Genomic DNA, 26,985 nt, shown 5'->3' on the forward strand with positions numbered 1-26,985 from the left:
AGTCTGTATCCCTTCAGCTCCAATTACCCCTTCTCTCTTTTTTTTTTAATTAATGGACAAAAAGAAATTAACCCAACATTTAGAGATCATACCATTCTACATATGCAATCAGTAATTCTTAACATCATCACATAGAGGCATGATCATCATTTCTTAGTACATTTGCATTGGTTTAGAAGAACTAGCAACATAACCGAAAAAGATATAGAATGTTAATATAGAGAAAAAAATAAAAGTAATAATAGTAAAATCAAAACAAAACAAAACAAAACAAAAACCTATAGCTCAGATGCAGCTTCATTCAGTCTTTTAACATGATTACTTTACAATTAGGTATTATTGTGCTGTCCATTTTTGAGTTTTTGTATCTAGTCCTGTTGCACCGTCTGTATCCCTTCAACTCCAATTGGCCATTATCTTACCCTGTTTCTACCTCCTGCTGGACTCTGATAACAAGGACATATTCCAAATTTATTCTCAAATGTCTGTTCACATCAGTGGGACCATACAGTATTTGTCCTTTAGTTTTTGGCTAGACTCACTCAGCATAATGTTCTCTAGGTCCATCCATGTTATTACATGCTTCATAAGTTTATCCTGTCTTAAAGCTGCATAGTATTCCATCGTATGTATATACCACAGTTTGTTTAGCCACTCTTCTGTTGATGGACATTTTGGCTGTTTCCATCTCTTTGCAATTGTAAATAACACTGCTATAAACATTGGTGTGCAAATGTCCGTTTGAGTTTTTGCCCTTAATTCCTTTGAGTAGATTCCCAGCAATGGTATTGCTGGGTCGTATGGCAATTCTATATTCAGCTTTTTGAGGAACCGCCAAACTGCCTTCCACAGTGGTTGCACCATTTGACATTCCCACCAACAGTGGATAAGTGTGCCTCTTTCTCCGCATCCTCTCCAGCACTTGTCATTTTCTGTTTTGTTGATAATGGCCATTCTGGTGGGTGTGAGATGATATCTCATTGTGGTTTTGATTTGCATTTCTCTAATGGCCAGGGACATTGAGCATCTCTTCATGTGCCTCTTGGCCATCCGTATTTCCTCTTCTGAGAGGTGTCTGTTCAAGTCTTTTTCCCATTTTGTAATTGGGTTGGCTGTCTTTTTGTTGTTGAGATGAACAATCTCTTTATAAATTCTGGATACTAGACCTTTATCTGATATATCATTTCCAAATATTGTCTCCCATTGTGTAGGTTGTCTTTCTACTTTCTTTTTTTTTTTTTTTTTTTTTTTTTTTAAGGAAAGACAGAGAGAAGGAAGGAAGGATAGAAGGAAGGAAGGAAGGAAGAAAGGGAAACATCTTTAAACATTTTCTTGTTTTATTGTATTCTGTTTCTCCGTTTTTGTTACATGGGCTGGGGCCGGGAATCGAACCGAGGTCCTCCGGCATAGCAGGCAAGCACTTTGCCCGCTGAGCCACCGCGGCCCGCCCTCTTTCTACTTTCTTGATGAAGTTCTTTGATGCACAAAAGTGTTTAATTTTGAGGAGCTCCCATTTATTTATTTCCTTCTTCAGTGTTCTTGCTTTAGGTTTAAGGTCCATAAAACCGCCTCCAGTTGTAAGATCCATAAGATATCTCCCAACATTTTCCTCTAACTGTTTTATGGTCTTAGACCTAATGTTTAGATCTTTGATCCATTTTGAGTTAACTTTTGTATAGGGTGTGAGAGATGGGTCTTCTTTCATTCTTTTGCATATGGATATCCAGTTCTCTAGGCACCATTTATTGAAGAGACTGCTCTGTCCCAGGTAAGTTGGCTTGACTGCCTTATCAAAGCTCAAATGTCCATAGATGAGAGGGTCTATATCTGAGCACTCTATTCGATTCCATTGGTCGATATATCTATCTTTATGCCAGTACCATGCTGTTTTGACCACTGTGGCTTAATAATATGCCTTAAAGTCAGGCAGCGCGAGACCTCCAGCTTCGTTTTTTTTCCTCAAGATGTTTTTAGCAATTCGGGGCACCCTGCCCTTCCAGATAAATTTGCTTATTGGTTTTTCTATTTCTGAAAAATAAGTTGTTGGGATTTTGATTGGTATTGCATTGAATCTGTAAATCAATTTAGGTAGGATTGACATCTTAACTATATTTAGTCTTCCAATCCATGAACATGGTATGCCCTTCCATCTATTTAGGTCTTCTGTGATTTCCTTTAGCAGTTTTTTGTAGTTTTCTTTATATAGGTTTTTTGTCTCTTTAGTTAAATTTATTCCTAGGTATTTTATTCTTTTAGTTGCAATTGTAAATGGGATTCGTTTCTTGGTTTCCCCCTCAGCTTGTTCATTACTAGTGTATAGAAATGCTACAGATTTTTGAATGTTGATCTTGTAACCTGCTACTTTGCTGTACTCATTTATTAGCTCTAGTAGTTTTGTTGTGGATTTTTCTGGGTTTTCGACGTATAGTATCATATCGTCTGCAAACAGTGATAGTTTTACTTCTTCCTTTCCAATTTTGATGCCTTGTATTTCTTTTTCTTGTCTAATTGCTCTGTCTAGAACCTCCAACACAATGTTGAATAATAGTGGTGATAGTGGACATCCTTGTCTTGTTCCTGATCTTAGGGGGAAAGTTTTCAATTTTTCCCCATTGAGGATGATATTAGCTGTGGGTTTTTCATATATTCCCTCTATCATTTTAAGGAAGTTCCCTTGTATTCCTATCCTTTGAAGTGTTTTCAACAGGAAAGGATGTTGAATCTTGTCAAATGCCTTCTCTGCATCAACTGAGATGATCATGTGATTTTTCTGCTTTGATTTGTTGATATGGTGTATTACATTAATTGATTTCTTATGTTGAACCATCCTTGCATACCTGGGATGAATCCTACTTGGTCATGATGTATAATTCTTTTAATGTGTTGTTGGATACGATTTGCTAGAATTTTATTGAGGATTTTTGCACCTATATTCATTAGAGAGATTGGTCTGTAGTTTTCTTTTTTTGTAATATCTTTGCCTGGTTTTGGTATGAGGGTGATGTTGGCTTCATAGAATGAATTAGGCAGTTTTCCCTCCACTTCAATTTTTTTGAAGAGTTTGAGGAGAATTGGTACTAATTCTTTCTGGAACGTTTGGCAGAATTCACATGTGAAGCCATCTGGTCCTGGACTTTTCTTTTTAGGAAGCTTTTGAATGACTAATTCAATTTCTTTACGTGTGATTGGTTTGTTGAGGTCATCTATGACTTCTTGAGTCAAAGTTGGTTGTTCATGTCTTTCCAGGAACCCATCCATTTCATCTAAATTGTTGTATTTATTAGCGTAAAGTTGTTCATAGTAACCTGTTATTACCTCCTTTATTTCTGTGAGGTCAGTAGTTGTCTCCTCTTCCATTTCTGATCTTATTTATTTGCATCCTCTCTCTTCTTCTTTTTGTCAATCTTGCTAAGGGCCCATCAATCTTATTGATTTTCTCATAGGACCAACTTCTGGCCTTATTGATTTTCTCTACTGTTTCCATATTTTCAATTTCATTTATTTCTGCTCTGATCTTTGTTATTTCTTTCCTTTTGCTTGTTTTGGGATTAGTTTGCTGTTCTTTCTCCAGTTCTTCCAAGTGAACAGTTAATTCCTGCATTTTAGCCTTTTCTTCTTTTCTGATATAGGCATTTAGGGCAATAAATGTCCCTCTTAGCACTGCCTTTGCTGCATCCCATAAGTTTTGATATGTTGTGTTTTCATTTTCATTTGCCTCAAGGTATTTACTAATTTCTCTTGCAATTTCTTCTTTGACCCACTCGTTGTTTAAGAGTGTGTTGTTGAGCCTCCAGGTATTTGTGAATTTTCTGGCATTCCGCCTATTATTGATTTCCAACTTCATTCCTTTATGATCCGAGAAAGTGTTGTGTATGATTTCAATCTTTTTAAATTTGTTAAGACTTGCTTTGTGACCCAGCATATGGTCTATCTTTGAGAATGATCCATGAGCACTTGAGAAAAAGGTGTATCCTACTGTTGTGGGATTTAATGTCCTATAAATGTCTGTTAAGTCTAGCTCCTTTATAGTAATATTCAGATTCTCTATTTCTTTATTGATCCTCTGTCTAGATGTTCTGTCCATTGATGAGAGTGGGGAACTGAAGTCTCCAACAATTATGGTATTTGTGTCTATTTCCCTTTTCAGTGTTTGCAGTGTATTCCTCACATATTTTGGGGCATTCTGGTTCGGTGTGTAAATATTTATGATTGTTATGTCTTCTTGTTTAATTGTTCCTTTTATTAGTATATAGTGTCCTTCTTTGTCTCTTTTAACTGTTTTACATTTGAAGTCTAACTTGTTGGATATTAGTATAGCCACTCCTGCTATTTTCTGGTTGTTATTTGCATGAAATATCTTTTCCCAACCTTTCACTTTCAACCTATGTTTATCTTTGTGTCTAAGATGTGTTTCCTGTAGACAGCATATAGAAGGATCCTGTTTTTTAATCCATTCTGCCAATCTATGTCTTTTGATTGGGGAATTCAGTCCATTAACATTTAGTGTTATTACTGTTTGGATAATATTTTCCTCTGCCATTTTGCCTTTTGTATTATATATATCATATCTGACTTTCCTTCTTTCTACACTCTTCTCCATACCTCTCTCTTCTGTCTTTTCGGTTCTGACCCTAGTGCTTCCTTTAGTATTTCTTGCAGAGCTGGTCTCTTGGTCACAAATTCTCTCAGTGACTTTTTGTCTGAGAATGTTTTAATTTCTCCCTCATTTTTGAAGGACAATTTTGCTGGATATAGGAGTCTTGGTTGGCAGTTTTTCCCTTTACTAATTTAAATATATCATCCCACTGTCTTCTAGCCTCCATGGTTTCTGCTGAGAAATCTACACATAGTCTTATTGGGTTTCCCGTGTATGTGATGGATTGTTTTTCTCTTGCTGCTTTCAGGATCCTCTCTTTCTCTTTGACCTCTGACATTCTAACTAGTAAGTGTCTTGGAGAACGCCTATTTGGGTCTAATCTCTTTGTGGTGCGCTGCACTTCTTGGATCTGTAATTTTAGGTCTTTCATAAGAGTTGGGAAATTTTCAGTGAAAATTTCTTCCATTAGTTTTTCTCCTCCTTTTCCCTTCTCTTCTCCTTCTGGGACATCCACAACACGTATATTTGTGCGGTTCATATTGTCCTTGAGTTCCCTGATACCCTGTTCAAATTTTTCCATTCTTTTCCCGATAGTTTCTGTTTGTTTTTGGAATTCAGATGTTCCATCCTCCAAATCGCTAATTCTATCTTCTGTCTCTTTAAATCTATCATTGTAGGTATCCATTGTTTTTTCTATCTTTTCTACTTTGTCCTTCACTTCCATAAGTTCTGTGATTTGTTTTTTCAGTTTTTCTATTTCCTCTTTTTGTTCAGCCCATGTCTTCTTCATGTCCTCCCTCAATTTATCGATTTCATTTTTGAAGAGGTTTTCCATTTCTGTTCGTATATTCAGCATTAGTTGTCTCAGCTCCTGTATCTCATTTGAACTATTGGTTTGTTCCTTTGACTGGGCCATATTTTCAATTATTTGAGCGTGATCCATTATCTTCTATTGGCGTCTGCGCATTTAGACAGATTTCCCTGGGTATTGGATCCAAAAGTTTGGAAGATTTTTCTGTGAAATCTCCGGGTTCTGTTTTTCTTATCCTGCCCAGTAGGTGGCGCTCGTGGCACACGTTTGTCTGCGGGTCCCACCAGTAAAAGGTGCTGTGGGACCTTTAACTTTGGAAAACTCTCACCGTCCGGGAGGTTCGCTAGCCGAAGCGGCTTGAGCTGGCCCGGGGTCCGAACGCAGGGAGGGTTGCTGGCCGCCACAGCCCGGGGAAGAGCCTGTCCGAATTTCCTAGTCTGCCCAGGGCGACAAGCGTGGCGGGAGGGCACCAGCGGCAGCAGCCTGCCTGGGAGAGTGCACGTTCCCGGGGAGTCACGGGTTTGGAAGGGGCCTCCCCCACCCGTCACCGTTCTCCGCCGCCTGGGGATTTCCGATCCAATTCTCTCAGTTGGTCCAGGGGGCTGTGCGTGGCGTGGGCGCCAGCCGCCTTGGTTTCAGGGGACCGCCTCTCCAATTCTCCCAGCCGGCCCGGGAAGGGGGAAGGGAGTGACTCCGGCCGCTTGCCGCCCCCCCCGGTGAGGCCCGCGCGCCTCGGTGATCTCACCTGAGCTGCTTCCCTCAGCCAGCCAGCCGTTCCAGGATGGGGTACGCTGTATTTTTTATCTCTGTCGTGGCTTTGGGAGCTGTTCTGTATCGTTTCTACTCCCCTAGTAGCTGTCCTGGGGAAGAAACTAAGATCCGCGCGTCTTACTAAGCCGCCATCTTCTCCGGAAGTCCGGAAGTACACTATTGTAAACTTTAGTGCCATACATGAAGTCGTATACTATTACTTGAAGGTAGGCTGAATTAAGTTAATGATGTATACTATAAATTCTAAAGCAACTATGAAAACAAATTAAAGAGTTATGACTGAGAAATCAGCAAAGGAGATAAAATGAAATCATAAACATACTCTGAACTAATCTAAAAGAAAGTAGGCAAAAAGGGGAAAAGGAAAAAAAAGCAGATAAAACTAATAGAAAGCAAATAGCATAGAATAAATTTGTACTTAATCATATCAATGATCACCTTAAATATAAATGATCTAAACGCCATAATTAAAATGAAGAAATTGTCAGAATGGATAAAAAAATCCAGACTCATCTGTTTTAGGTTGAATTATGGACCTCAGCAAACACATGCTCTTGGTCTTCCTCTGTGTCCCTGTGGGTAGGAACCCACCGCAAAGTGGACCTTTGGAGATGTTATTTTTAGTTAAGGACGGGTGAGCTGAACCAGGCTGGACCTTAATCCTGAATTCCTGGAGACCATCGTAAGAGATCCTGGACATCACAGAAGCCAGAAAGGAGAGGCCATTGCTATGTGACAAAAGGCAGAAAAGAAACAAAGGAGCCCCGAGGACTGCTGCTCCAAGCACCAGAAAGCTGCAGATTTTTAGGAGAAAGCAAGCCTTGCTGATATCTTGATTTTTAACTTCTTCTAGCCTCAAAACTTCAAGGAAATAGATTCCTGTTGTTAAAACAAAACCCATTTGGTAGTATTTATCACAGCAGCCTAGCAAACTAAGACATAACTATATGATGTCCACAAAAATGTGCATTAAATACAAATATACAATAAAATTATAGGATGGAAAAGAATTGTGCCTTCTTTTCATTTAATTTTTATTCCCAAAACAATGTACAAGAACATAGATTCTTAACATATAAACATTTCATACATGGTATACAGTCAATGACTCACAATGTCATCACACAGTTGTATATTCATCACCATGATCATTTTTAGAACATTTGCATCACTCCCGAAGAAATAAAAAAGAAAAAGTAAAAAGAAAAATCTCATACATACCATACCCCTTACCCCTCCCTCTCATTGACTACTAACATTTCCATCTACCCAATATATATATTTTTAATTTTAACATTTGTTCCCCCTATTATTTATTTATTTTTAATCTACATGTTTTACTCATCTCTCCACACCACAGATAAAAGCAGCATCAGACACAAGGTTTTCACAATCACACAGTCACGTTATGAAAGCTATATCATTATACAATCATCTTCAAGAAACACGGTTACTAGAACACAGCTCTACAGTTTTAGGCACTTCCCTCTACCCTCTAATACACCTTAAACTAAAAAGGGGATATCTATATAAGGCGTAAGAATAACCTCCAGGATAACCTCTCGACTCTGTTTGAAATCTCTCAGCCACTGGCATTTTATTTTGTTTCATTTCTCTCTTCCTCCTTTCAGTTGAGAAGTTTTTCTCAATCCCTTGATGCTGGGTCCCAGCTCATTCTAGGATTTCTGTCCCACATTGCCAGCAAGGTCCACACCCCTGGGAGTCATGTCCCATGTAGAGAGGGTGAGGATGGCTAGTTTGCTTACCATGTTGGCTGAGAGAGAGAGGCCACATTTGAGCAACAAAAGAGGGTCTCGGGGGCCTGATTTTAAGTAGGCTTAGTCTGTCCTTTGTAAGGATAAGTTTCATATGAACAAATCCCAAGATTGAGAGCTTGGCCTATTGATTTGGTTGTCCCCACTGCTTGTGAGAATATCAGGAATTCTCCAAATGGGGAAGTTGAATTTTCCCCCTTTTTCACTGTTCCCCCAAGGGGAATTTACAAATACGTTTTCATTCACTATTCAAATCACACTTATGGTGTTCAATTACACTGTCCATATAAGTTATATTAGGAAATACAACTAATCAAAATATAAATTTTGTAGCAGATAAACATTTTTTGCTTGAATTTTGCATTCTTAATGTTAATTGAAAGAAAGCTGGACTGGATTTCAGAACGAAGGTGATTACCAGGGATACAGAAAAACATTTCATAATGATAAAGGTGTCAATTTGTCAAGAGAATATAACAATTCTAAATGTTTATGCCTCTAATAACAGAGCTTCAAAACACATGAAGCAAAAACTGATAGAACTATAACAAAAATAGACAAATCCACAACTGGAGTAGAATATACAAATGCCCATCTTTCAATATTTGATAGACCAAAGAGACAGAACATCAATAAAGATACGGAATGTTTGAACAAAACATCCACCAAAATGACCTAAGTGATATTTATAAAACATTCTACTCAACAAGAGAATCCATATTCCTATGAAGTAGACATGGGACTTGTTAGACAAGCTGACATAAAGCATATTATGGATCATATAACAAGTTCCAGTACATTTAAAAGGACTAACATCATACAAGGCATGTTCTCTGACCCATAAATCAAGTTAGCAATTAATAAGAGAAAGATCTCTGGAAAATCCACAAATACTTACAAACTAAATAGCATGCTTCAAAATAATCAAGCTGGTGATTTTGTGTGTCACCTTCGTTAGTGCGCCTTAGAAAACCAGGTTTTATAAATTGTGGTTCAGAGCTCTGCTTCCACAGCAACACAGGAATCTGCATCAAAATTAAAATAATATAAACATACTATTTCAAAATGTTTGCCCAAGTGTTCCATGAAGTGAATTTTAACTGTAATAGTTTATATGTCCCAATTATTGGTTCTGTTGGATTTCTTTATCAGCATTAGATTGCTTAGTGACTTTAGGAATTTTCTCTTGCATGTTCATTCTGAGTTGAAGAATTTTTGTTTTCTGTTTCTTTTGTCATGTGTCTGTTTATCTTCCTTGCTGGTGTTTTTGTGTCACCTTCGGTTGTAGTTTGCTAGCTGCCAGAATGCAACACACCAGAAATGGATTGGCTTTTAATAAAAGGGGATTAATTTTGTTAGTTCTTCAGAGGAAAGGCAGCTAACTTTCCACTGAGGTTCTTTCTTACGTAGGAAGGCACAGGGTGAGCTCTGCTGAACTTCTCTCCAGGCCTCTAGGTTCTAACAGCTTTCCCCGGGGTGATTCGTTTTTGCATCTCCAAAGGCCTGGGCTGAGCTGCGAGTGCTAAGATGAGGTATGCTGAGCTTCTTGGGCTGTGCTACGTTGAGCTCTCTCATTTAAGCACCAGCCAATTAAGTCAAACATCATTCATTGCAGCAGGCACACCTCCTAGATGACTGCAGATGTAATCAGCAACAGATGAGGTTCACATACTATTAACTCATGTCCACAGCAACAAAACTAGGTGCCATCACCAGGCCAAGTTGACAAGTGAATCTAACTACCACACCTTCCTTAGTCTTCCTCAGTAGAGACCCAGGTTTTATAAGTGTGGTTTGAAGCTCTGCCCTGACAGTGATACAGGAATTGTCACATACCAGCAGACTTACTGCAGTTACTAGTGCTGACACTGGGCTGACCATGACCACGCCTGCTCCCACTCTCCAGATGTGCTGTCCACTCGCGCTGCAGCCTCAGGCACATGGAGGAATGCATCTTCAGCCTTTCTGCAGGAGTTTGGGGTTTCAATAGTAACTACCATTTCTTGCAAAACAATGTTTTCCCTTGTTACTCAGAGATTTGACTCGGTGGCCACATTCATCCCACCTTCTGCTTTGCCTTTTTTAAAAATTACCTTTTTTTTTGGCCCAAGGAAATGAGTCTAGCTTTATCTTTTTCCTTTTTATATCTTTTCCCACAGAGTTAGGGAAGGGACTGCATCACAGCTACAGCACCATTCTATCTAGAATTCACTCTAAACTATTTTGAAAACACATTTGATTACAAGTATTGTTTTGCTTAAAGCTCCTCTTTCATTCTTTATTATTTGATGATAAATCCTACTTCCTTATAGTGATATCACTGTTTTCCATATTTTTGTTTTTGAGAAGACTCCTCTACATCTCTTCTCACTTTCAATTATGACTGAAATCTTCATACAATAAAAAAGACAAAGTTGAGATGAAATGGTGACACAGGGGATGGATATAATCAACATGGCAACATAAGCCATCTCCCAGAAAAGTCTCTCCTCAGCATCACATAATGAAAGTGCAAATCCCACTTGCTTGGATCTCTGAAGAATGATAGAGACTGGAGAAAGACTTCACATCTGGTGAATCAAAGAAAACAATCACCAAAATCAGGCAGGAGATTTGCATCCCAGACCCCCTTGTCCGGACCCTTCCCTCACTTTGTCTGGTGCAGCCTGGAAGTTGCACACAGGTAGCAAGGCCAGGTCCCTCCTGTGACAGACACAGAGCACGAGAGCCCTTCACAGCAGCAGGTACAACCCACTCATCTCCAGACACAGGAATCCTAGTCCACAGAGACCTGAGGTGCAACACAGGCAGTTGTGCATCTGCAACACAGGTATCTTTCACTGGATGCCTTAGTTTGGACATTTTATGGCCTCAGAACTGTAAACCTACAACATAATAAATTCTCTTTTTAAAAGCTGTTCCATTTCTGATATATGGCATTCCAGCAGTATTAGTAAACCTAAACAGGGACACTGAGTGAGGGAGAGAAATTAAACAAATCATAGGAGTTGGGAAGAGAGTCCTGTATAAAACAAACAAACAGAAAATATCAAGATACTTGGTGAAGGGGCAGATGAAAGGAAGTTTCCTCCTGGAAAAGAAACATGAACATGAAAAGGGAAATCTTAAACGTTATATTGCAAGAGTTCCAGGAAGAAGGTGGATAGGCTGGGCAGAATTCACATCTGCTAGAAGGAACAGCTCAAGAAATGACAAAAAAACAACCAGGACAGCAGTTCCAGGGTGCGAGTGACATGAGAGGGCCTTCCACACTACATGAGGAGGCCCTGACAAGAGGGACCTGGAGAGTGCCTGCCACTGCAGCTAGCCTGGGAGATCAGCCCCCTCAGATAAGCAGCCCAGAGCTCCCTTGGGGAACCCAAAGGCTAGAATTCTTTTTCCTGCTCATAGAGACCACCCAGCAAGTGGACTCAGCCTAGCACGCCCCTTTGCAAACGGAGGCCTGGAGGGTTCAGGGGTGCAAGGACAGGGAGGTGGGGATGAGGAAGCAAGCCATGCTGACCCAGAAACTGCCTGGTTCCCATGCACCCATTTGTGCCGCCCCAATCCCGAGCCCTGCAACCCGACCTCCGGGCCCCACCCCTCTGTACCCTACACATGCACTATACCCCACCACAAACAGTACCCAGCCCCCACCCCCACGCCCCTTGCACATGCATACCCATGGCCCACCCCCATGTACCAAGACCCTGCCCTTCAGCTCCCTGTGCACCACAGCCCCATGCCATGTACACCTACACCCCACCATCCTGACCCCTGCAACCCGCACAGGTGCTCACATGTGCACCTGCACGCTGCCCCCACCCCGGTCCTCTGCCCCCATGAATCAGCAACGCCTCCAGGACCCACCTCCCACCATGACCTGCCTCCACATACCTGGTACTGCCCCCTCTCTCCACTCTGCACCCTGCGACTCTGTGTCCCACATCCCATGCCCTCAGGCATCTGCACAGGGCCCAGCCCTGTGCCGCACCTAACCACAAACTGCACCTAGCCACAAACTGCCCCATGGCCCACGCCCCACCCACGCATGCCCACCCCACTTACTGCCCCGCATCCCGATGCCCGCATCCCACCCATTGCCCCACTTCGCACCCCCACCCCCATGCCTGGCAATCCTCACCACAGGTACCGGGAGGCATTTCCAAGTTGGCTGTGGACATGGGCGTTACCTCAACCCAAGAGCCTGGGGGCCACCAGACCCATTTGGCCCACCAGCAGAATCTCTGCTGACATGCACACTATCCAGCCCCCAGCCGGTGGGTTGTGGTTCTCAGGGCACACCGGCGCCAGTAGACATGGCTGGAATTGCACCCAGTCTCCGTCCAGCACACCTGGCTGCCCTAGTCCACAGAGGAAGGGCCTGAGGGGAAGAGGAGGCCCAAGATCACCATCTGCTGGGGAAAAACAGAAAGTGCAGTTGGGGAACTCGAGCTTCAAACAGACCCTCAAGCAAAGCTGCATCCCCCCGGGTGAGGTCTGGGCCTTGGTTTGGTGGGAATTACTGATGAACCAAGTACAAAAGGAGTGCTTCAGCACAAATCTAAGCAAACACAAAACCTTAACCACTGCGGGAAATCACCTTCCAAAGTAGCCCTGTCAAGGTAACCAAATGTGTTGAAGCAAATGAACATCACAAAGCGTATGAAAATGCACGCAGATGTAGCCCAGCCAAATGACCAAATGAGGAGGAGACATGGACTTTGGAGTCACTAATCAAAGGTGTTCATACAGCTCTCCTAAATAAATAACTTGATTGGCTAATGACATAAAGAATATCAAGAAGACATAGAAGAGCATAAAGAAGTATTCAAAAGAATAAATGAAAAAACAGCAGGTATCACAGAGATGAAAGATACTGTAGACCAAATGAAAAATATACCACAGACGCACAATAGCAGATCTGAAGAGGCGGAAGAAAGAATAAGTAAAATAGAGGACAGGACAATTTAATTCAAATGACAAAAGAACAAATGGCAAAAAGGATAGAAAGAATTGAACAGATCTAGGAAAATTATGGACAACAAAAATCACACAAATATAAGAATCCTCGGTGTCTCAGAAGGAGAAGAGAAGAGTAAAGGGGTAGGAAGATCAGTTGAGGAGATAATTGAGAAAAGCTTCACAACCCTTATAAAAGACATAAATCAAAGAAGCCCAATGAACCCAAAAAGAATAAATCCAAACAGGCCTACTCCAAGACACTTACTAATCAGTCTGTTAAATGTTGAAGAGAAGCAGAAAATTCTGAAAGCGGCAAGAGGAAAATGACTCATTATATACAAGGTGTGATAGGTAGGTTCAGGTGTCAACTTGGCCAGGTGATGACACCCTGTTATACTGTTGCTGCGAACTTAAGTCATCAGCAGCAGATGAAGTCATGTGAAATTCATCTATGGCTAACTATATTTGCAGTTGGCTAAGGGGAGTGCCTTCCACAATCAGTGAGGGTTAATTTAATTATCTGAAGGCTTAAAAAGGAAAGGTCAGAAAAGAGTTCATCAGCTCAGCATACCTCCTCTCAGCACTTGCAGCTCATCTCAGACATTTGGAGATGTAGAAAAGAATTACCCCCAGGGAAGGCTGTTGGAACCCAGAAGCCAGGGGAGAAGGTCAGCAGATGTTGCAGCATGCTTTCCATGTAACAGACAAACCTCATATGCAAGCTATCTGCCTTTCCTCTAAAGAATTATAATTTTTTAACTAAATAAATCCCCTTATTAAAAGCCAATTGATGTCTGGTATGTTGCATTCTGGCAGTTTTAGCTAACCAAAACACAAGGGAAACCACATAAGACTAACTTTAGACTACTCAACAGGTGCCATGGAGGTGAGAAGGCAGTGGTATAATATATTTAAGATTCTGAAAGAAAAAGACTTCCAGCCAAGAATTCTGTGTCCAGCAAAATTGTCCTTCAAAAGTGACGGAGACATACAGGAACTTTTTAAAAAGCTGAAAAACTGATGAGACTTCAACTAGAGATATGAAATAAAGCTGGTGTGGATAGGACTAAAGTATATCAGAATACAAGGTAAAGGATATCGTCCATATTTTAAAAGTTCAACTTTGGTGTGAGACTAAAGGAAGAGATACTTATTTGTGCAAAATTGATATTGTGGATAGTGCATTTCCTAATTTAACTTCTGTGGTCAGTTTAGTTAAACACCATAAGTACACACAATCTTGATTAGAGTTTGAGATTTTGTTGGTTTGTCTAGCTTAGTGTGATGCCCTGATATATCCCAGAGCAATTTGGGCAGTGAATAAATAAGTATTTCAAAGTCCTCTTGGGGGGCTTGGGTGAAAGGAAGAAATATTCAACTTCCCTATGTGGAGAATTTCTGCTATTCTTGCAAACAGTGAGGAAAACCAAATTAATAGGCCGAGCCCTCAATCTTCGGGTTTGCTCCTAAGAAACATATTCCTGCAAAGGATAGGCTAAGCCTACTTAAAATTATACCTAAGCGACACACCCAGAGAACCTCTTTTGTTGCTTAGATGTGGTCTATCTCTCTAAGCCCACTTGACAGGTGAAGACACTGTCCTCCATCCTACATGGGATATGATCCCCAGGGTGTAAATCTCCCTGTCAAGGTTGGGACAGGATTCCTGGTATGAGCTGAGACCCAACATCAGGGGTTGTGATAGCCTTCTTGACCAAAAGGGGGAAGAGAAATGAGACAAAATAAAGTTTCAATGGCTAAGAGATTTCAAACAGAGTTGAGAGGTCATCCTAGGGGTTATTCTTAAACATTATATAGATATTCCATTTAAGTTTATGGTGTATTGGAGTGGCTGGAGGGAAATACCTCAAATTGCTGAGTTGTGATTCCAGTAGTCTTAATTCTTGAAAATAATTGTATAAAGATATAACTTTTACAATGTGACTGTGTGTTTGTGAAATACTCATGTCTGATGCTCCTTTTATCCATCCTATATGAATGATGAGTTAAGAAATATGGATAAAATAAATGAATAAATAATAGGGGGAACAAAGGGTAAAATAAATTGGGTAGATTGAAATACTAGTGGTCAATGAGACAGAGGGGTAAGGGATATGGTATGTATGAATTTTTTCTTTTTCTTTTTATTTCTTTTTTCTGGAGTGGTGCAAATGTTCAAAAACATGATCATGGTGATGAATGCATAACTATGTGTTGATATTGTGAGCCATTGATTGTATACCTATATGGACTATATGTGTGTGAAGATTTCTCAATAATTTTTTTTTTTAAAGTGAGGGAGAGATTATAATTTTCACACACAGACAAAGGCTGAGAGAATTTGTCAACAAGAGACTGGCCTTACAAGAAATACTAAAGGGAGTTCTGAGGGCTGACAATAAAAGACAAGAGAGGGGAGTCTGGATTTGCACACAGAATTAAAGGGTACTAGTTAACGTAACTTAAAGGATAAAAAGAGAAAGAGGGAAAAGAATGCAGAAAATAAAAACCAAAGGATAAGATGGCAAATTCAAGAAATGTCTTTACAGTAATAACTTTTAATGTTAATGGACTAAATTCACCAACTAAACAGACAGATTGGCAGAATGGATGAAGACATACAATTCAGCTATATGCTGCTTACAAGGGACTCATCTTAGATGCAAAGCTATAAATAGGTTGAAAGTGAAAAGATGGAGAAAGATGTTCCATGCAGATTGTAAGCAAAAGAAAGCTGAAGTAGCTATACTAGTATCAAACAAATTAGACTTTCACTGTAAAGAAATCATACAAGACAAAGAAGGACATTCTTTAATAAATATATTAATATCAATAAAAGGGACAATTCACCAAGAAGAAATAGCAATCATAAATGTCTATGTTACCAATCAAGGAGCTCCGAAGTACATGAGACAGACACTGGCAAAACTGACGGGAGTGATAGATGGTTCAACAATAATGGTAGGAGACTTCAATACACCACTCTCCTCTATATAGAGAGGATCAATAAAGGAAGCAGAGAAGTTAAACAATTTGTTAAATGAATTAGAGCTAACAAATATATATAGATCATTATACCCCAAAACATCAATATATACATTCTTTCCTAGTACTCATGGAATGTTCTCCAGGATAGACCATATATGCTAGGGAACAAATTTAAAAGGACTGAAATTATTCAAAACACTTTCACTAATCACAACAGAACGAAGCTGGAAATCAATAACCACCAATAAATCCAAACTTTCACAAATAAATGGAGATTAAATAGTGCACTCTTAAAAAACCAGTAGATCAAAGAAGAAACTGCAAAAGAAATCTTTAAATATCTATAGATGAATGATAATGTGAATACAACATATCAAAACTTATGGGATGTGGCCAAGGCAGTATTGAGAGGGAAATTTATGGCATTAAATGTCTATATCAAATAAAAAAACAAAAAAAGCAAAAATTGAGGACTTAACTGCTGACCTGGAGGAACTGGAGAAAGAAAAGCAAGCTAACCCTGAAGCAAACAGAAGAAAAGAAATAAGAAAGAGAAAAGCAGAATTAAATGAATTTAAGAAATCTATGGTCAACTGATCTTTAAGAAGGCCCCCAAATCCACTGAACTGGGACAGAATAATGTTTTCATTAAATGGACAAGGGGGAACTGGATATCAATAGCCAAATGAATGAAAGATGACCCTTATTTTACACCCTATATAAAAATTAACTCAAAGTCGATCAAAGACCTAAATATAAGAGATACAGCATCACAAAACTCCTAGAAGTAAATATAGAGAAACATCTTTAAGATACATTAACAGGAGGTAGTTTTCTAAACTTTGTACCCAAAGCACAAGCAATGAAAATAAAAATAGATAAATGGGAACTTCTTCAAAATCAAATGCTTCTGTGCCTCAAAAGACTTTGTCAGAAAGGTAAAGAAGCAGCCAATTCAATAGGAGAAAATATTTGGAGATCATCTATCGAATAAAGGTTTGATATCATGTATACATAAAGAAATAAATAGCACTAGCGCTAAGACCATAAACTTTTAGAAGAAAATATAGGGAAATATCTTTTAAATCTTGTAGTGGGAGATAGTTTTGTAGACCATACATCTACAGCACAAGCATTAAAAAAATAGATAAATGGGATCTCCTCAAAATTAAATGCTTTTGTGCTAAGAACTTGTTAGGAAAGTAAAAAGGCAGCCTATGCAATGGGAGACAATATTTGGAAACCACATATCAGATAAGGATTTAGTATCCAAAATATATAAAGAGATTCTTCAATTCAACTACAAAAAGACAAACAAACCAAATAAAAAATGGACAAAAAACATGAACAGACACTTCTCAGAAGAGGAAATACAAATTGCTAAAAGGCACATGAAAAGATGTTCAATTTCACTGGCTATGAGGGAAATGCAAATCAAAATCACAATGAGATATCATCTCAAACCCACTAGAATGGCCATTATCAAAAGAGCAGAAAATGGCAAGTGCTGGAGAGGATGTGGAGAAAGAGGCTCATTTATCCACGGTTGGTGGGAATGTAAAATGGTATAACTACTCTGGAAGATAGTCTGGTAGTTCCTCAGGAAGCTAAGTATAGAATTGGCATATGATCTAGCAATGCCATTACCAGGTATATATTCAAAGAACTGAAGGCTGGGGACACAAAAAGACATTTTCACACTGATCTTTATAGCAGCATTATTTATGATTGCCAAGAGATGGAAACAGCCCAAATGTCCATCTACAGATGAGTGGCTAAACAAGCTGTGGCATATAAGTACAATGGAATATTATGCAGCATAAGACAAAATAAAGTCATGAAGCATGTAACAACTGTGAGGACATTATGCTGAGTGAAATGAGCCAGAAATGAAAGACAAATACTGTATGGTCTCACTGATATGAACTAACATTAATGAATGAACTTTGAGAGTTGAAGTTAAGAATACAGGTTATCAGGAGATAAAAATAGGGTAGAGATTGGGCATTTGGTGCTGAAGGATTACAGAGTGTGTAACAGGACTGATTGTGAAAATTCAGAAATGGATAGCACAATACTACCTGATGGTGGCACAATAATACAAGTACACTGAATGAAGCTGAATGTAAATATGATTGAGGGAGAAGAGCTAGGGACATGTATTGAAGTAGGAAAAAGCTCTGAACACCAGACAAGGAAGCACTGGCACCTCTGAGAAGTGGACAAGTTTTTATTGCTGGCAGGCTCAGAGGACTCCTACCCAAAGTCTGAGCCCTGAATATCCTTTGTCTCCAGATTATATAAGGAAGCAAGCAGAGCAGGAGCTACTATGCAACAGACAGGTTGGTGCTATAAGCTCCAGCTTTTAGCTGATTTCATTTGTCTGGAATGCAGGCAGACCTGGGCATGCCTGGCAGACACAGCAGACATTTTGTTTCATTATCTTTTTCAGAAAGGATGTTTTTACATATTCTTGAGAGTACAAAAATTCATAAAGCCATTTTAGTAAGGAAATACAGCAATAATACTGGGACCACTCTTATGAACTACCTCATTCCCCCCTTTTAATGATATTGTTCATCACATTTTATCTTATAGATGTAGCACTGTTTTCACTTGGGGGGACTAATTTATATTTGCCATAGTTTGAGGGGTGCAGGCCTTTGAAATGCAGTAAGTGGGAGGCAATTTTTCTGTTTACTAAGGCTTCTACAGTTTAACTGACACTTTTCAGTAAGCAGTGGAGGATAAGATACATACTAAGCACTAAAACACTTCCAGTCAGAGTTTTGAACCCTCCAAAGGTTGAGAACCATCCCCCGAACAGGTTTTTTGTGTCCCAGCCATTCAAGGTCTGAACCAGGACATGTGCTAGGGTTCTCAAGTGATTGGTGATTTCTTCTATTAACTTTTCTTGGTCATCCAACAGTAGGAAAGGTTAAATTTTCCACATACTCCACCTTCCTTTGCTAACAGGCAGTTAAGAGCCAATCAGTTTTGATAGATGGCTGTTCTAAATTGGGTTTGTTTCTGTGCCAACAGATTTAAGGCATGGGAAGTTTCATCTGTGATTAGTTCATCTACTGCCTACAGCTGAATGATGCGGCTTAACATGTAAATTGGGGACAAAAGCAGCATCCTTCAACTTACATAGGAAAGGAGGAGCTACCTGAATAGGGATAATGCCTCTAAATTAAAGTAAAATTAGTTTCTGGAAAGAACTGTAGGTGGCCTACTTCTAGGAGAGCTAATACAGCCAAATGAAAAGCTAACACAGAGATGAGGATAAGGAAAAGCAGGCCACAGACCTGGCGGGCCGGAGCACCCATACAGCGATTCCTCAATCTTTGGCAGTGTGTGGATCAGTCAGCCCTGGAGCAACTGAAGCAAGGCTCGGAGTCCGATGATTTTCTCAAGCTTCAGCTGTGCATAGACCAGCCCGCTCCGGAGTGTTTGGGGGGGGGCAGGGTTCTTTATGCAGGGTCAGACACAGTGGGTTTTTGGGTTAGAATGGCACTTCCAAGATGGAGTTCAGCCATTTCCAGGTTTTAACTGGGAATGGTGGATTCAGGGGATGAACTCACAGCCTTGACAGCTGTGGGGCGGAAAGGAGGCCCGTATAGGGCCTTAGTCAGGTGGGTGTTAACGCCTGATTTTTCCAATCTTCTACCCAGACTAATGATCATGGGGTAAAGGAGTGCATAGGGGTGTTAACTGGAGTGGGAATCTTTCACATACCCAGCTGTGCAGCTGCGAAAGCATGGAGCTTAGGCCCTGGGGTTGCTTCCTTAAAGTTAGTTCTCCAAATTGTGTAATACTACCTTGGAGTTCTTTTATCAGTGGTGGAGGGCATCTGAACAAAACTTTAAAAGGGGGAAATCTGGTCTTTATTGTGGGACTGCATCTTCCTTTTAACAAGGTTATGGGGAGAACATCCATTCATTTTAGATGGGTTTTCTGACAAGAGTTTTTTCAGATGTGATTTCAGGGTGCAGCTCATTTACTCCACTTTTTCTGAACTTTGCAGTCTATATGCTGTGTGGAGATTCCACTTTATGTGGAGGGTTTTGCTGAGATTTTATATAATTTAGGTCACAAATGTCAGTCCATTGTCAGAGCCCAGGGAGCTCAACAGGCCATAGCGCGGGATGATTTCTTTGCAGAAAAACTGAACTACCTTCTGGGCCTTTTCTGAGCAAGTCGGAATGGCTTCCACATATCCTGAGACGGTGCAGACTCCTACTAGTAAGTAGTGGTGTCCTCTGGCCCAGGGAAGCTCTGAGAAGTCTACCTGGATGTTGTTGAATGGCATCTGTCCCATGACTTAAATTCCCAGGGGTGGGGAAGGGGGCTTTCGGCCTTTGTCAAGGGTTGTTCTGAGCACAAGTTACACATTTAGTACAAACTACTTGGGTGTGTTGATGCAGCCGAGGAATGTAAAAGTACTGCTGAAGAAAGTGCTCCAGGGCTATTTTACCATAGTGACTATTTTCACGGACTTGCAAGACCACCACTGGGCCAAGTGCTTTTAGGATTGCTAATTGACTATTCTTGAATTTCCATCATCCATTTGGTAGGAGGGTGACACCTTCTTTAGAGTTTCAAAGGCTCTTTGTTTGTTCAACTTCCCAGGATGGAGGTGAATTTGCAGCTCCTCCCATAGCCTCATACGAGGGGCTTAGTGACTGCGACGAAGTTAGGGATCCAGATGTCACAGAATCCTGTGGCCCCTAGGAACTCATTGACTTGTCCCCAGATGTGCGTGTGGGTAGTTGACAAAGGGCTATATTTTCTTTTAACTCCCAGGTGCCAGGTGCCTTGGATAAGGGGAAACCCAAGGAATTTTAAGTTTTTTGGAAAATTGGGCCTTTTTTCTAGAGACATTGTAGCCTCTTTGATTCAGGTGGGCCAAGACTGCCCTTGCACCTTCTGGACAGTCTTGTGAGGTTGTGCTGGCTAAGCGTACATCATCCACATTTTGGAACAAAATGCTATTATACTTTCTGTCATGAAATTCTTGCAAGTCCTTCCCTAGGGTTTGGCCAAATATAGTGGGAGAATTTTTGAATCCTTGAGGCATGTGCATCTGGGTGAATTGTTGTTTTCTTCCAGTGTGTGGATATTCGCATTCAAAGGCAAAAATGGGTTGGCTGGCAGAGAGAGCGTCTTTCAGGTCAAGGCAGGAACAAAAACAATGTTGCTGCAGGAATTAAGCTTCAGAGGGTACATGGGTTTCGCACTATGGGATGTAAGGTGACAGTCACTTTGTTGATGGCCCGCAAGTGTTGAACGGGGTGGTAATCATTGGTGCCGGGTTTTCATACTGGTAGCAGAGGAGGGTTCCGCAGGGACTGACATTCCCACAGTATACCATGAACAAATAAGTGGTTGATGGGTGCCTGAATTCCCATCTGAGCTTCTTGGGGGACTGGATATTGTTTAAAATGCACTTGGGCAACTTCTGGGTGGAGTTCCACAAGGACTGTAGGGGTGTTCGTTATTAGCCCCAGTGGACTGTTTTCTGCCCAAACAGAAGGATCAGTTCCTGAAACCTGTGGATGGTACAGTTGGTTTCAGTCTTCCTTGGCAAGAAAGAGGCACCACTCATCTGGGGGGCTGCCAGGGTCACCATGAGGTGCTACAGATTTTTCCAACTCGGGATCAGAGGTTCTAGGTTGTGGGAGTTCTATAGGGGGTTCAGGTGGACTCAGACCAGGAGAGCTGGGAAGCTATAGTGGAGAGCTGGCTGGGGTTCCTGATGAGGTAGAGTTTCCAGTAAAGGGCATCAGGGGATACAAAAGGTTAGTGTATGATTTCACTTTTATGACCTTGGTAACTATAAACTCAGAGGCCTATAATATAGAATATAGGGGGACCTAGAGATACAAAGAAGCTAAAGACAGGTGGACGATTAGCTAATAAGGTTGAACTTCAATATAATGGAATGCATAGAAGTGAATGCAGCTCATATTACAATAATATAAGTAACATTGCCATATTGAAGGCAAACATGATTGAAAGAGGTTATATAGAGCTATGATAAACACCACAAATATGAATAAATTATTTTATGAACGATTGCTAAGGTATGAATCTTTTACAGAGTTAATAATATTAGGGTATGGGGGAAAACTACTATTGCATGCCACAAGCTATGTTTAACAGGAAGATATCAACAGTATTAGAGCAACACCAGGGATAAATAATTGGGGGGTAGGACAAGAGTTCAGGGGAAGTTTGGATTTTTTATTTGGTGAGGGTGTATTTATTGGTAATTTTTTTCTTGGCAGCAATGAAAATTGTCTAAAATTGAGAGTGTTAGTCACTATACAACTAAGTGAGGATGATGTGAGACATGAATTGTTGACTTTGGACATTATACATGATGGCCAATGGATGGAGGTGGCTGAAGGATACACTGACTGAGAATAGAATGGCAAGCTGTGGTGTATACACACAATTGAATATTGTACAGCTACAGAAAAGAACAAAGTCGTGAGGCATGCAATGAGGTGAATGAACCTGGGGGACATTATATGATGCAAAATAAGCCAGAAACAAAAGAACAAATATTGTATGTTCTCTTCCAGAAAGCAGTTAAAAGAAAATTGGAGCCTAGATTGTAAACTCTTATAGCCATCACATTTAGTCCAGAGATGTGATTGCTATTTCCAGATTTTGTGCTATATTTCCCTGGAACTTTGGGTACATGTGTGACATCTAAGACACAGAGAGGAGTTCCACGGTTCTCAAGGTCTGCATAGCCACATACAATAACAGTTAAAGAAGTTGAAAAAGAGACCAGGCTTCAATTAAATAAGAATGAAGCCGATCTGGTTGGGCCTGAAACAAATCAGAATACAGGGTTAACAAGACATTATCTGTATTTTAGAACTTCCCCCACTCTATGAGACCAAAGGAATAGAGATTTATTTTTGTCCAGAACCTAAATTTTCTGTGGCACATAATCTAACTCAATCTGTCTGTATAGATCATTTAAACAACCCAAACACAGGAAGCCCAGAATGGGAAAGAGAGCTTGTACTTCTGTACAGCTTAATATAATACCCAGATATATCCCAGAGTATGTTGAACAGATAATTCAAAAGTATTGGCAAAGTCCCTTGAGGGATGAGAGAAAAAATATGGAACTATTAAGTTTTACCACCAGGGAAACACCTGATGCTGTCTCTACCATTAGGGACTCCCAAGTCAATAGGCCAACTGCTTGAACTTGAGGCTTGCTCTTGTGAAGCTTATCAATGTAGCACAGATAGTAAACCTACCTATAGTTATGCATAAGAATTATTTCCAGAGGACTTCTTCTGCTGCTCAGATGTGGCCTCTCTCTCCAAGCTCAACTCTGTATGTGAAATTATAACCCTCTCCCCTAGGTGGGACAAGACACCAGAGATGAAAGACTCCTTTGCAACATGGGACATGAATCTCAGGGAAGAATGAGCCTGGTCCTGGCACCATGGGATTGAAAATACCTTCCTGACCAAAAGGTAGAAAATATGTAACAAAATAAGAAAAACTTTCACTATTTGCAGATGACATGAAAGTCCTGAAAAATCCACAACAAAGCTACTAGAGCTAATAAATGAATTCATAAAAGCGGCAGGATACTAAATCAACACAAGAAAATCAGAAGTGTTTCTACGTACCAGTAATGAGCAATCTGAGGAGGAAATCAAGAAAAAACTCCATTTATAATAGCAACTAAAAGAATCAAATATCTCAGAATAAATGTAATGAAGGATGTACAGGACTCATACATGGAAATCTATAACACTTCACTAAAAGAATTCAAAGGTCTAAATAAACGGATGGACATTCCATGGTCATTGATTGTCAAGATTTCAATTCTACCCTAACAATTTTCAGATTCAATGCAATATCAATCAAAATTCCAACAGCCTACTTGCATAAATGGAAAAGTCAATCATCAAATTTATTTGAAAGAATAGGGGCTCTGAATTGCCAAAACCATCTTGAAAATGAAAAACGAAGTTGGAGGACTCAGTTCCTGACTTAAAAATGCATTACAATGCTACAGTGTTCAAAACAGCACGGTACTGGCACAGATATGTGGACCAACAGAATTGAAACAAGAGATTATTAGAATGGGCAACTGGATATTTGACAGGGTGGCCAAGTCCATTCAGTTGGAAAAGAATAGTCTCTTCAAAGATGGTACTGGAAAACTGGATACACATATGCCAAAAAATGAAGGAGGCATCTTCAGGATCTTGGGCTAGGCAATTGTTTCTTATGCTTTATACCCAAAGCACAAGCAACAAACAAAAAATAGATAAACGAGACCTCATCAAATTAAAAAGTTTTCTACATCAAAGGACTTTATCATGAAAGTGAAAAGACAGTCTACTCAATAGGAGAAAATATTTGGAAACCATAATTCCGATAATGGTTTGATATCCACAATATATGAAGAAATCCTACAACTCATCAATAAATAACAAACACTCAACTAAAATATAGGCAAAACACTTGAATAGTCATTTCTCCAAAGAGGATATGCAAATGGCTACAAAGCACATGAAAAGATGCTCATCATCCTACTATTGTTAAGGGAAGCCAAATCAAAACCACAATGAGATACCATTTACACCCATTAGAATGGCTACTATTAAAAAAACAATTACAGGTAGTGAAGAGGATGTGAAGAAATAGGAACGCTTATTTATTGCTGTTGGCAAAATTTAATATAATGCTGTGGCTGTGGAAGACAGTTTGATGGCTCCCAGAAATCTAAATATAGAATTATCATATGATGAGGTAATCCCAGTATTAGGTATATACCCAAAAGAATGAAAAGTAGGGAATTGAACAGATATTTGCACAATGATGCTCATAGAGTCATTATTCAGAATTGCCAAAGGATGGAGAAACCCAAGTATCCATTAACCAATGAATAGATAAACAAAATGTGGCATATACATACAATGGGATATTATTCAGTATTAATTAGGAAAGAACTTCTGACTCATGTGACAACATAGATGAACCTTTGAGGACATTAGGTTGAATGAAATAAGCCAGACACAAAAGGACAAATATTATACAGTCTCACTGATTTGAAATAATTACCATAAGTAATCTTATAGAGTCAGAATCTAGAATATAGTTTAGCAGGGGCTGATTTGGGTGTAGGGAATAAGGTATTAATGCTTAAATTGTATAGAATTTCTAATAGGGTTTATTATAAAGTTTTGTTAATGGACGGTGGTGACGGTAGCACAACATTGTGAATGCAATTACCAGCACTGATTCTAGATGTGAATGTGGTTAAAAGGGGACATTTTAGATCATAAATATATTACTCAAGTAAAAATTAAAAGAAAAAAACAAAAAATGGTAGGACAAATAACCTGTGATTTAATATATGTAAAGCACTGAAAATAGTCTTGTCGCATAATGAGTGCTTAATAAAAATTATAAGATTATTCTTACTATCACTACTATATATAGCGATATATATATATATATATATATATCCTGGACATATATTCCTAGACATGTTATGAGCTGTAAATTATTTTCATGTTATAAAAGAGGAAATCACTCTTCAGAGGGTTTAGGATTGCATCCTATTATTCAAAGATAGAATGAAAAGGAAAATATTTGAATCTTCTGTTTATTAGCTTTTAACTAACTCATAGGACCTGCCTCTATACCAAAGAGAACAATGAGCATTTTAGAGATTAAACACATGTCAGACACACTATGGAACTACTAGTGAAAAAATGTCTTCTGAGTGAATGGTTGTGTCAGAATCCTTTCACCTTTGCTCATGGCAGAGACAAGTAATCAACCACTGTCCTGTTTCTCACCTAGTCTAGATGAAATTCCTTAAACTTTTCAAGACTACCAATTGGTCAGTTTGAACTAATTTCCCACCCTTATGCTCTCAGACCGTGCCGCCTTAAACTGACCACATAAAAGAAGCAACGGCTCTTTTCAAGAGCTGCTGCTTTGTAGAAAGTTTAAAGCTATGGACTATCTCAAAGAGAACTAAAGCTGGGATGATAGATTTTAAAAAATGAAATAGAAAAGTAATCTAGGTAATCACAATGGCTTGCTTTGAAGGGATAAAAATCACATTTAATTTGTTCTCTGAAGTTACTGACTTTTTAATATATGTGAAGTAATTGGTTCCATCATGTCCCAACTAATCGCTGATAGGGAAATAATGCTTAGAGTGAGGAATTATCCAGGTAACCAATAAAAGCAGATCATGCTAACTCATATGCTCAGGGAACAGGTACATGGTGGAGAGGAATTACATTGAATTAGATGTGATAAGAAAGAGGACATGGCAGAAATACGCAGAACATTTTCAATGTTTTGTGTAACAAAAGAAGTAAATACCCAGCATAGTTTGCGTGTTAGCAATAACAGAACCACGGGGCTCCAGTTAGGGTTTCCTTCTCTGCAGGGATGGTCTCATGCAGCACAGCAAGAAGCTGATTTATCATCCTCCCTGACTGTGGTCAGAAGCAGTGTGAGATACAGGAGTCCACAGTAGCCAACAGTTTACCAGTCGACAAACCATTACACTCTACCCCTAATGAGTATGTCCTTTGTCTCCTGAGCACTTCACACCCACATTCTTCTCAGACTTTCCCCTAGTTGAGCTGACTAAAGCCTGGCAAGTTCTGCCTTTATTTAATCACTATATTTGCATGTGGCTCTGCCTTATAACATCATTACCAGGAGAACAGAGCTCCGTTGCCAAGGCAACCAGGAGCTCTCCATGCAAGTTTCACCTTTGCCAAGAATTCAGCTATATTTGATAGGAGTCCAACTAGAATCTTTGCTCCTTGTGTTTCTGTGCTGAAAAGATGAGAGCCGTCTTTGGTTCTTACATTTTTTCTGCCTCTCTACAACATCTCAGCAACAAGCACATCCCTTGATCTGACTGACTGAATCCATTCAATTTCTACTGAAGTGCTCTGATACCATTTCCTTCTGTTTTCAAAGGTGCTATTATTTTTGTAAGCTTTTTGTACTACTTTATAAATTAGTAATTGCTTAAACCTAATTTCTTCTCCTAT

General features: G+C 39.7%; 1 long non-coding RNA gene across 1 annotated transcript in view; it reads right to left on the reverse strand.

The window, feature by feature from the left end:
- The window catches only part of LOC143658887 (uncharacterized), a 39,467-nt gene extending 19,890 nt beyond the window's left edge, over positions 1–19,577 (reverse strand). Inside the window, exons 1-2 of the long non-coding RNA XR_013163354.1 lie at positions 19,216–19,577; positions 8,853–8,979 (exon numbers count right to left, since the gene is read on the reverse strand). This is a non-coding gene — a long non-coding RNA (uncharacterized LOC143658887). The remainder of the gene's footprint in view (positions 1–8,852; positions 8,980–19,215) is intronic.
- Positions 19,578–26,985: the final 7,408 nt, after the last annotated feature.

This window comes from Tamandua tetradactyla, chromosome 2 (genome assembly GCF_023851605.1).
Source record: "Tamandua tetradactyla isolate mTamTet1 chromosome 2, mTamTet1.pri, whole genome shotgun sequence".
Taxonomy (NCBI): domain Eukaryota; kingdom Metazoa; phylum Chordata; class Mammalia; order Pilosa; family Myrmecophagidae; genus Tamandua; species Tamandua tetradactyla.